This window comes from Meriones unguiculatus, chromosome 2, assembly GCF_030254825.1.
Source record: "Meriones unguiculatus strain TT.TT164.6M chromosome 2, Bangor_MerUng_6.1, whole genome shotgun sequence".
Taxonomy (NCBI): Eukaryota; Metazoa; Chordata; class Mammalia; order Rodentia; family Muridae; genus Meriones; species Meriones unguiculatus.
The window spans coordinates 119901224-119908466 of NC_083350.1; the positions used below are offsets into that span (position 1 = coordinate 119901224).

The following is a 7243-nucleotide window of genomic DNA, read 5'->3' on the forward strand; positions in this document are numbered from 1 at the left end:
CACTACTTAGTCTTGATTTCTTTAAGGAATTTTTAAAATTTTTATTTTTCCTGCATTGGTGTTTTGCCTGTGTGTATGCCTGTATGAAGGTGCCATGTCCCCTGGAACTGGACTAACAGACTGTTGTGAACTGCCATGTAGGTGCTGGAAATTGAACTCTACCTCTGAGTCTTGATTAACCATATCCCAGAGATTTCCAGGGAAAGGTATGCACTACTGTCTCTTTTCTGGATCCTCAGCGCTTTTAATTAAACTACTGTGTTGATTCAACTGTGGGCTAGGTCTTTTTTTTAAATTTTTTTAATATTTTTTATTATTTTATTTTTGTTTTAATCACAGGTCATTTACTTATATCCCAGCCATGGCCCACTATCCCCTCCCAATCCCACTTTCCCTCCCACTTTCCCTCCCAAACCCACCCTCTCTCATCTCCTCCCTGCCCCCTTCCAAGTTCACTGATAGGGGAGGTCCTCCTCCCCTTCCAACTGACCCTAGCTTATCAGTTATCTTCAGGACTGGCTGCAATGTCTTTATCTGTGGCCTAACAAGGCTGCTCCTCGCTTGGGGGAGAGGGGAAGCTCAATGAGCCAGTCATTGAATTCACATCAGAAATAATCCTTGTCCCCTTTACTAAGGAACCCACTTGGGTACTGAGCTGCCATGGGCTACTTCCAAGCAGGGGTTTTACGTTATAGCCCTGCACGGTCCTTGTTTGGAGAAACAGTCTCATAGAAGACCCCTCTGCCCTGATATATTTGGTCCTGGTGGGGCTCCTGTCCCCTCTAGGTCATACTAACTTCCCCTTCTTTCATATGATTCCCTGTACTCTGCTGAAGACTAGGTAGAGTCTTTCAGATGGCCTTTGCAGTAGGCTCCTGTCCTCTTACTTATTTTCTCCTACTTCCAATGTCAATCCCCTTTGTCTTTCTAGGTGAGGATTGATCATCTTACCCCTGGTCCTCTTTCTTGTTTATCTTCTTTAGGTGTACAGATTTTAGTATGTTTATCCCATCTTACAGGTATAGTACCCACTTATTTTAAGTAAGTATATACCGTGTGTGTCTTTCTGCTCCTGGGATACCTCACTCAGGATGATCTTTTCTAGATCCCACCATTTGCCAGCAAAATTCATAATTCCCTTGTTTTTAATTTCTGAGTAGTATTCCATTCTGTAAAAGTACCACAATTTCTGTATCCATTACTCTGTTGAGGGACATCTGGGTTGTTTCCAGGTTCTGGCTATTATGAATAAAGCTGCTACAAACATCGTTGAGCAAATGTCTTTTTTGTGTACTTGAGCATCTTTTGGATATATACCTAGGAGTGGTATAGCTGGATCTTGAGTAAGCAGTATTCCTGATTGTCTGAGAAAGCGCCAGATTGATTTCCAGAGTGGTTGTACAAGTTTACATTCCCATGGAGGAGGGTTCTCCTTTCTCCACAGCCTCTCCAGCATATGTTGTCACTTGAGTTTTTGATCTTAGCCATTCTGATGGGTGTAAGGTGAAATCTCAGGGTCGTTTTGATTTGCATCTCCCTGATGGCTAAGGATGTTGAACATCTCTTTAAGTGTTTCTCTGCCATTTTGTATTCTTCTATAGAGATTTCTCTGTTTAGCCCCATACCCCATTTTTTTTTTTTTTTTTTGGTTTTTGGTAATGGTGTTATATTGAGATAGTGTTTTCCTGGGAAGTATAAATTTACATTGGACCATCTTTCTCTGCTTTGGGGAATATAGGTATGTATTTCTATACTTGATTGCAATTTTCATTCAAAAATTGGAATTCTTAAAGTTGATTTTAATATTATGAATATATTATGAAATTTAAGGTATTTTATATTATTAGATTGCATAATGATGATAGCTTTCAGTGTAAACAGAAGATATTTGAATTTGGAGACTTCTGTGAAAAATAGAAATCACTGGCATTTAATAAATTATTATATATTTAAATGTGCTTAATTACATTTATATTAGAATAAAAATAAAAAGGGCATATATGAATAAAATTAATAGTGAGTCTAGCTAGGCTTTTCTAGAATGTAATAAATTGTGATGACTCTTTATTTATTTATTTATTTTTCAATGCAGTTTATTCAGGAACATTGAACAATCCTCAGACCCCGGGGAAAGCCAGCCCACAGCTTAAATAGCCTCTGGGTAGCCTACCCAGGCGTGCCACGGGGGCAATGCAGATAGGTCCACATACATGGAAGCAAGCCAGATCCTCGGCCTTAGCCAAATGTGGAGTTGTTCGTGACAGAGAGCACTCACCATCGGGAAGGTGGAAGGCGGAAACCAGCTCCATCTTTAAGGCATAGCATTCCGCAGCTCTCTACAGTTCCCCCTTTTTGTTTTAGACGCATCAGGCAAGAGTAGAGGTCTGATCTCTGATATTAGAAATAAATTGGGACTTTGTACAGATGTTCATTTAGGTGTCATCCACCCAAAGAGCATCAGACCCGTCCGATACCTTTTTCTCAGAGGCGGGACCTGGGGCATCAACCCGCATGCAATCAGACATGCTCTTCTCTGGGTCCAAAGCGGCTGACCCTGAGTGCAGTGCTTAGCCTCGCATCCTGAGCGTATCATTTTAGCTTTTTATGGTATCCAACCATGCTTGTGGAGAATGTCCTGCTTCAATGGCTGTAAAGGCCTGAATGATCATGGCTGCATCACACTGTTGTGAGACTCTAATCTTGCATATATACCACAGGCAAACCAAGGAGACCAACACCAGAAGGCCTGCTAACACTCCCATGCCCGCCCATTCCTTCAGATGATTCATGGCTGCAGCAATCCATGGTGATAATCCTGTGGCTAGTCCTGCGTCCACTCTGGTAGAATTTACTGTGACAATGGCCACTCTCAGCTGCTCCATCGTAGTATCGAATTCTCCAGTCCAATTACCTAAAATATAGCTTGACAATTGTTTAGACAGATATGCAGCACAGGAAAAATTCTCATGTTGTATGCTAGTGACACAAAGTCCAGCATACTTTCATTGACAGCCAGGTTGAGCGATTTGCCATAGGGTATCAATTTGCTCCTGCAAGAGGTCAATCCTCTGATTGAACACCATCAAGCTTCCTTTTAGTTGAGCATTAATTCCTTTATGTACAACTAAGGCATGAGCTACATTGGCTAAATGATTATTCAGGGTCTGAGCAGTCTGCCCAGTATGACTCATGGCTAATGCCCTGGTGGTAGCTCCAATAGCCGTCAATGAGATGGTAGTAACAATGGTGGCTGTAGTTCCAAGATCCCTTTTCTGTCTGAAGAGAGTCATAGCGTGAGGGGCATCAATGGGCACAGGCACCCAGTGAGGCATGTGAGTAACCAGGGCATACCTAAATTTACTAGCATTCCAGCATTGGGCAAAAAAGCAAGTATCATTACCACAGTTACTTGGCTCTATCTGGCTAATAATGAATAAAAATGGGGGATATAGACAAACAGGTATGGGCTTATAGGAAATATTATGAGAAGCCTTAACCCCTCGTTGGAACATCCTGCGTCAGTTCTAGAACTAGCAGTGGTGGTGTCCGAGGTCTGAGTAGGTTCAGGAGACCATTGCCCCCAGGGGCGAGACGTGCTCCATGCCAATTGACTAACTCCATGTTTTCCTCCAATTTTGAAAGTCATTTAAGGTTCTTAAATTATTTTTTCCCTTTTTTCTTAAATTTTTCATCAATTACACTTTATTCATTCTGCATCCCCCCATAAGCCCCTCCCTCCTCCCCTCCCAATCCCACCCTCCCTCCTCCCTCTGCTTGCATGCCACTCCCCAAGTCCACTAATAGGGGAGGTTCTCCTCTCCTTTCTGATCTTAGTCTGTCAGTTCACATCAAAAGTGGCTGTATTATACTCTACTGTGGCCTGGTAAGGCTGTTCCCCCCCCCAGAGGGAGGTGATCAAAGAGCAGGCCAATCAGATTATGTCAGAGGCAGTCCCTCTTCACATTACTATGTAACCCAATTGGACTCTGAACTGCCATGGGCTACATCTGTGCAGGGGTTCTAGGTTATCTCCATGAATAGTCCTTGGTTGGAGTATGAGTCAAAAATATGGAACGCTTCACAAATTTGCGTGTCATCCTTGCGCAGGGGCCATGCTAATCTTCTCTGTATCGTTCCAATTTTAGTATATGTGCTGCCGAAGCAAGCACCATACCCCATTTTTTAATTGGATTGTTTGACTTATTGCCTTTTAACATCTTTAGTTCTTTATATATTCCAGATATCAGCCCTCTGTCAGATGTAGGGTTGGTGAAGATCCTTTTCCAATCTGTAGGCTGCTGTTTTGTTCTGACAACAGTGTCCTTTGCTTTACAGAAGCTTTTCAGTTTCATGAGGTCCCATTTATTGATTGTTGCTCTTAGAGCCTGTGCTGATGGTGTTCTGTTCAGGAAGTTGTCTCCTGTGCCAATGAGTTCTAGGCTGTTCCCCACTTTTCCTTCTAACCGATTTAGAGTATCTGGTTTTATGTTGAGGTCTTTGATCCACTTGGACTATAGTTTTGTGCAGGGTGATAAGTATGGATCTATTTTCATTTTTTGCATGTAGACATCCAGTTGGACCAGCACCATTTGTTAAAGATGCTGTCTTTTTCCATTGAATGGTTTTGGCTTCTTTGTCAAAAATCAAGTATTCATAGGTTTGTGGGTTTATTTCTGGGTCTTCTATTCTGTTCCATTGATCCGTCATTCTGTTTCTATGCCAATATCATGCATTTTTTATTACTATTGCTCTGTAGTACAGCTTGAGATCAGGGATGGAGATACCCCCAGATGTTCTGTTGTTGTACAGGATCGTTTTAGAAATTCTGGATTTTTTTGTTTCTCCATATGAAGTTGAGAATTTTTCTTTCAAGGTCTGTAAAGAATTGAGTTGGTATTTTGATGGGAATTGCATTGAATCTGTAGATTGCTTTTGGCAGGATGGCCATTTTCACAATGTTAATCCTTCTAATCCATGAGCACGGGAGATCTTTCCATCTTCTGATATCTTCTTCAATTTTTTTCTTTTTTTACTTGCTTAGTTAGAGTCACCCCAAGCTACTTTATGTTACTAGTGGCTATTGTGAAGGGTGTTGTTTCCTTGATTTCTTTTTCTGCCCTTTTGTCTTTGGTATACAGGAGAGCTTCTGATTTTTTTGAGTTAATTTTGTATCCAGCCATTTTACTGAAGTTGTTTATTAGCTGAAGGAGTTCTCTGGTTGAATTTTTGGGGTCACTCAGGTATACTATCATATCATCTGCAAATAGTGAAACTTTGACTTCTTCCTTTCCAGTTTGTATCCCCTTGATCTCCCTTACTTGTCTTATTGTTCTAGCTAGGACTTCAAGTACTATGTTGAAGAGATAATGGGGAGAGTCGGCAGCCTTGCATTGTCCCTGATTTCAGTGGGATTGAATTAAGTTTCTCTCCATTGAGTATGATGTTGGCTATAGGCTTGCTGTATATTGCCTTTACTATGTTTAGGAATGTGCCTAGTATCCCTAATTTCTCTAAGACTTAAACATGAATGGGTGTTGGACTTTGTCAAATGCTTTTTTGGTGCCTAAGGAGATGACCATGAGTTTTTTCTCCTTCAGTTTGTTTATATGGTGGATTACATTGATGGATTTCCATATATTGAACCACCCTTGCATGCCTGGGATGACGCCTACTTGGTCATGGTAGATGATATCTTTTATGTGCTCTTGGATTCGGTTTGCAAGTACTTTATTGAGTATTTTTGCATCAATGTTCATAAGAGAGATAGGTCTGAAGTTCTCTTTTTTTTGTTGGGTCTTTGTGCGGTTTAGGTATCAAGGTGATTGTGGCTTCATAGAACGAGTTTGGTAATTTTCCTTCTGTTTCTATTTTGTAGAATAATTTCAAGAGAATTGGAGTTAGCACTTCTTTGAAGGTCTGGCAGAATTCTGCGCTGAAACCATCTGTCCTGGGGCTTTTTTTTTTTTTTTTTTTTTTGGAAGGGAGGCTGTTGATGACTGCTTCAATTTCCTTGGGGGATATAGGGCTGTTCAATCTTTCTACGTGATCTTAATTTTGGTAAATGGAATCTATCAAGAAAATTGTCCATTTCTTTTAGATTTTCAACTTTTGTGGCATATAGCCTTTTGTAGTACAACCTAATGATTGTTTGGATTTCCTCAGTGTCTGTAGTCATGTCCCCCTTTTCATTTCTGATTTTGCTGACTTGAATAGTTTCTCTCTGCCTTTTAGTTAGTTTGGCTAAGGGTTTGTCTATCTTGTTGATTTTCTCAAAGAACCAGCTCCTGGTTTCATTGATTCTTTGAACAGTTTTCTTTGTTTCTAATTGATTGATTTCAGCCCTGAGTTTGATTATTTCCAGCCGTCTGCTCCTCCTGGGTGTCTCTGCTTCTTTTTTTTCTAGGGCTTTCAGTTGGGCCATTACGTTGCTTGTATGAGATGTTACAAATTTTTTTCTTGAAGGCACTTAGTGCTATGAATTTTCCTCTGCGCACTGCTTTCATTGTGTCCCATAAATTTGGGTATGTTGTACCTTCATTTTCATTGAATTCTAGGAAGTCTTTTCTTTCTTTATTTATTTAATCCTTAACCTAGCTGTCATTGAGTATCAAGTTGTTAAGTTTCCATGTGAGTGTAGGCTTTTTGCTATTTCCATTGTTGTTGAGGTCCAGTTTTAGTTCATGGTGGTCAGATAGAATACAGGGGATTATTTCAATGTTCTTGTATCTGTTGAGGCTTGCTTTGTGACCAACTATATGGTCTATTTTGGAGAAGGTTCCATGAGGTGCTGAAAAGAATGTATACTCTTGAGTTTGGGTGGAAAGTTCTGTAGACATCTATTAGGTCCATTTGAATTAGGACCTTTGTAAGTGCCTTTATTTCCCTATTTGGCTTCTGCCTAGACGATCTGTCCCCTGGTGAAAGTGGGGTGTTGATGTCTCCCACTATTAAGGTGTTGGGATCTATGTGTGATTTCAGCTTTAATAATGTTTCATTTACAAATGTAGGTGCTTTTGTATTTGGGGCATAAATGTTCAGAATTGTGATGCCCTCTTGGTGGATTTTTCCTTTGATGAGAATGTAGTGCCCCTCCACATCTTTTTTGATTAATTTTGGTTGAAAGTCTATTTTATTAGATATTAGGATAGCTACTGCAGCTTGTTTTCTGGGTCCATTTGCTTGAAAAACAGTTTTCCAGCCCTTTACTCTGAGGTAGTGTTTATCTTTGTTGCAGAGGTATCTT

At 40.4% G+C, this 7243-nt stretch overlaps 1 non-coding gene across 1 annotated transcript; it reads right to left on the reverse strand.

The window, feature by feature from the left end:
- Positions 1-4062: 4062 nt before the first annotated feature.
- Positions 4063-4169, reverse strand: LOC132652630 (U6 spliceosomal RNA). The gene has a single exon (XR_009590224.1). It is a non-coding gene; the product is annotated as a U6 spliceosomal RNA (small nuclear RNA).
- Positions 4170-7243: the final 3074 nt, after the last annotated feature.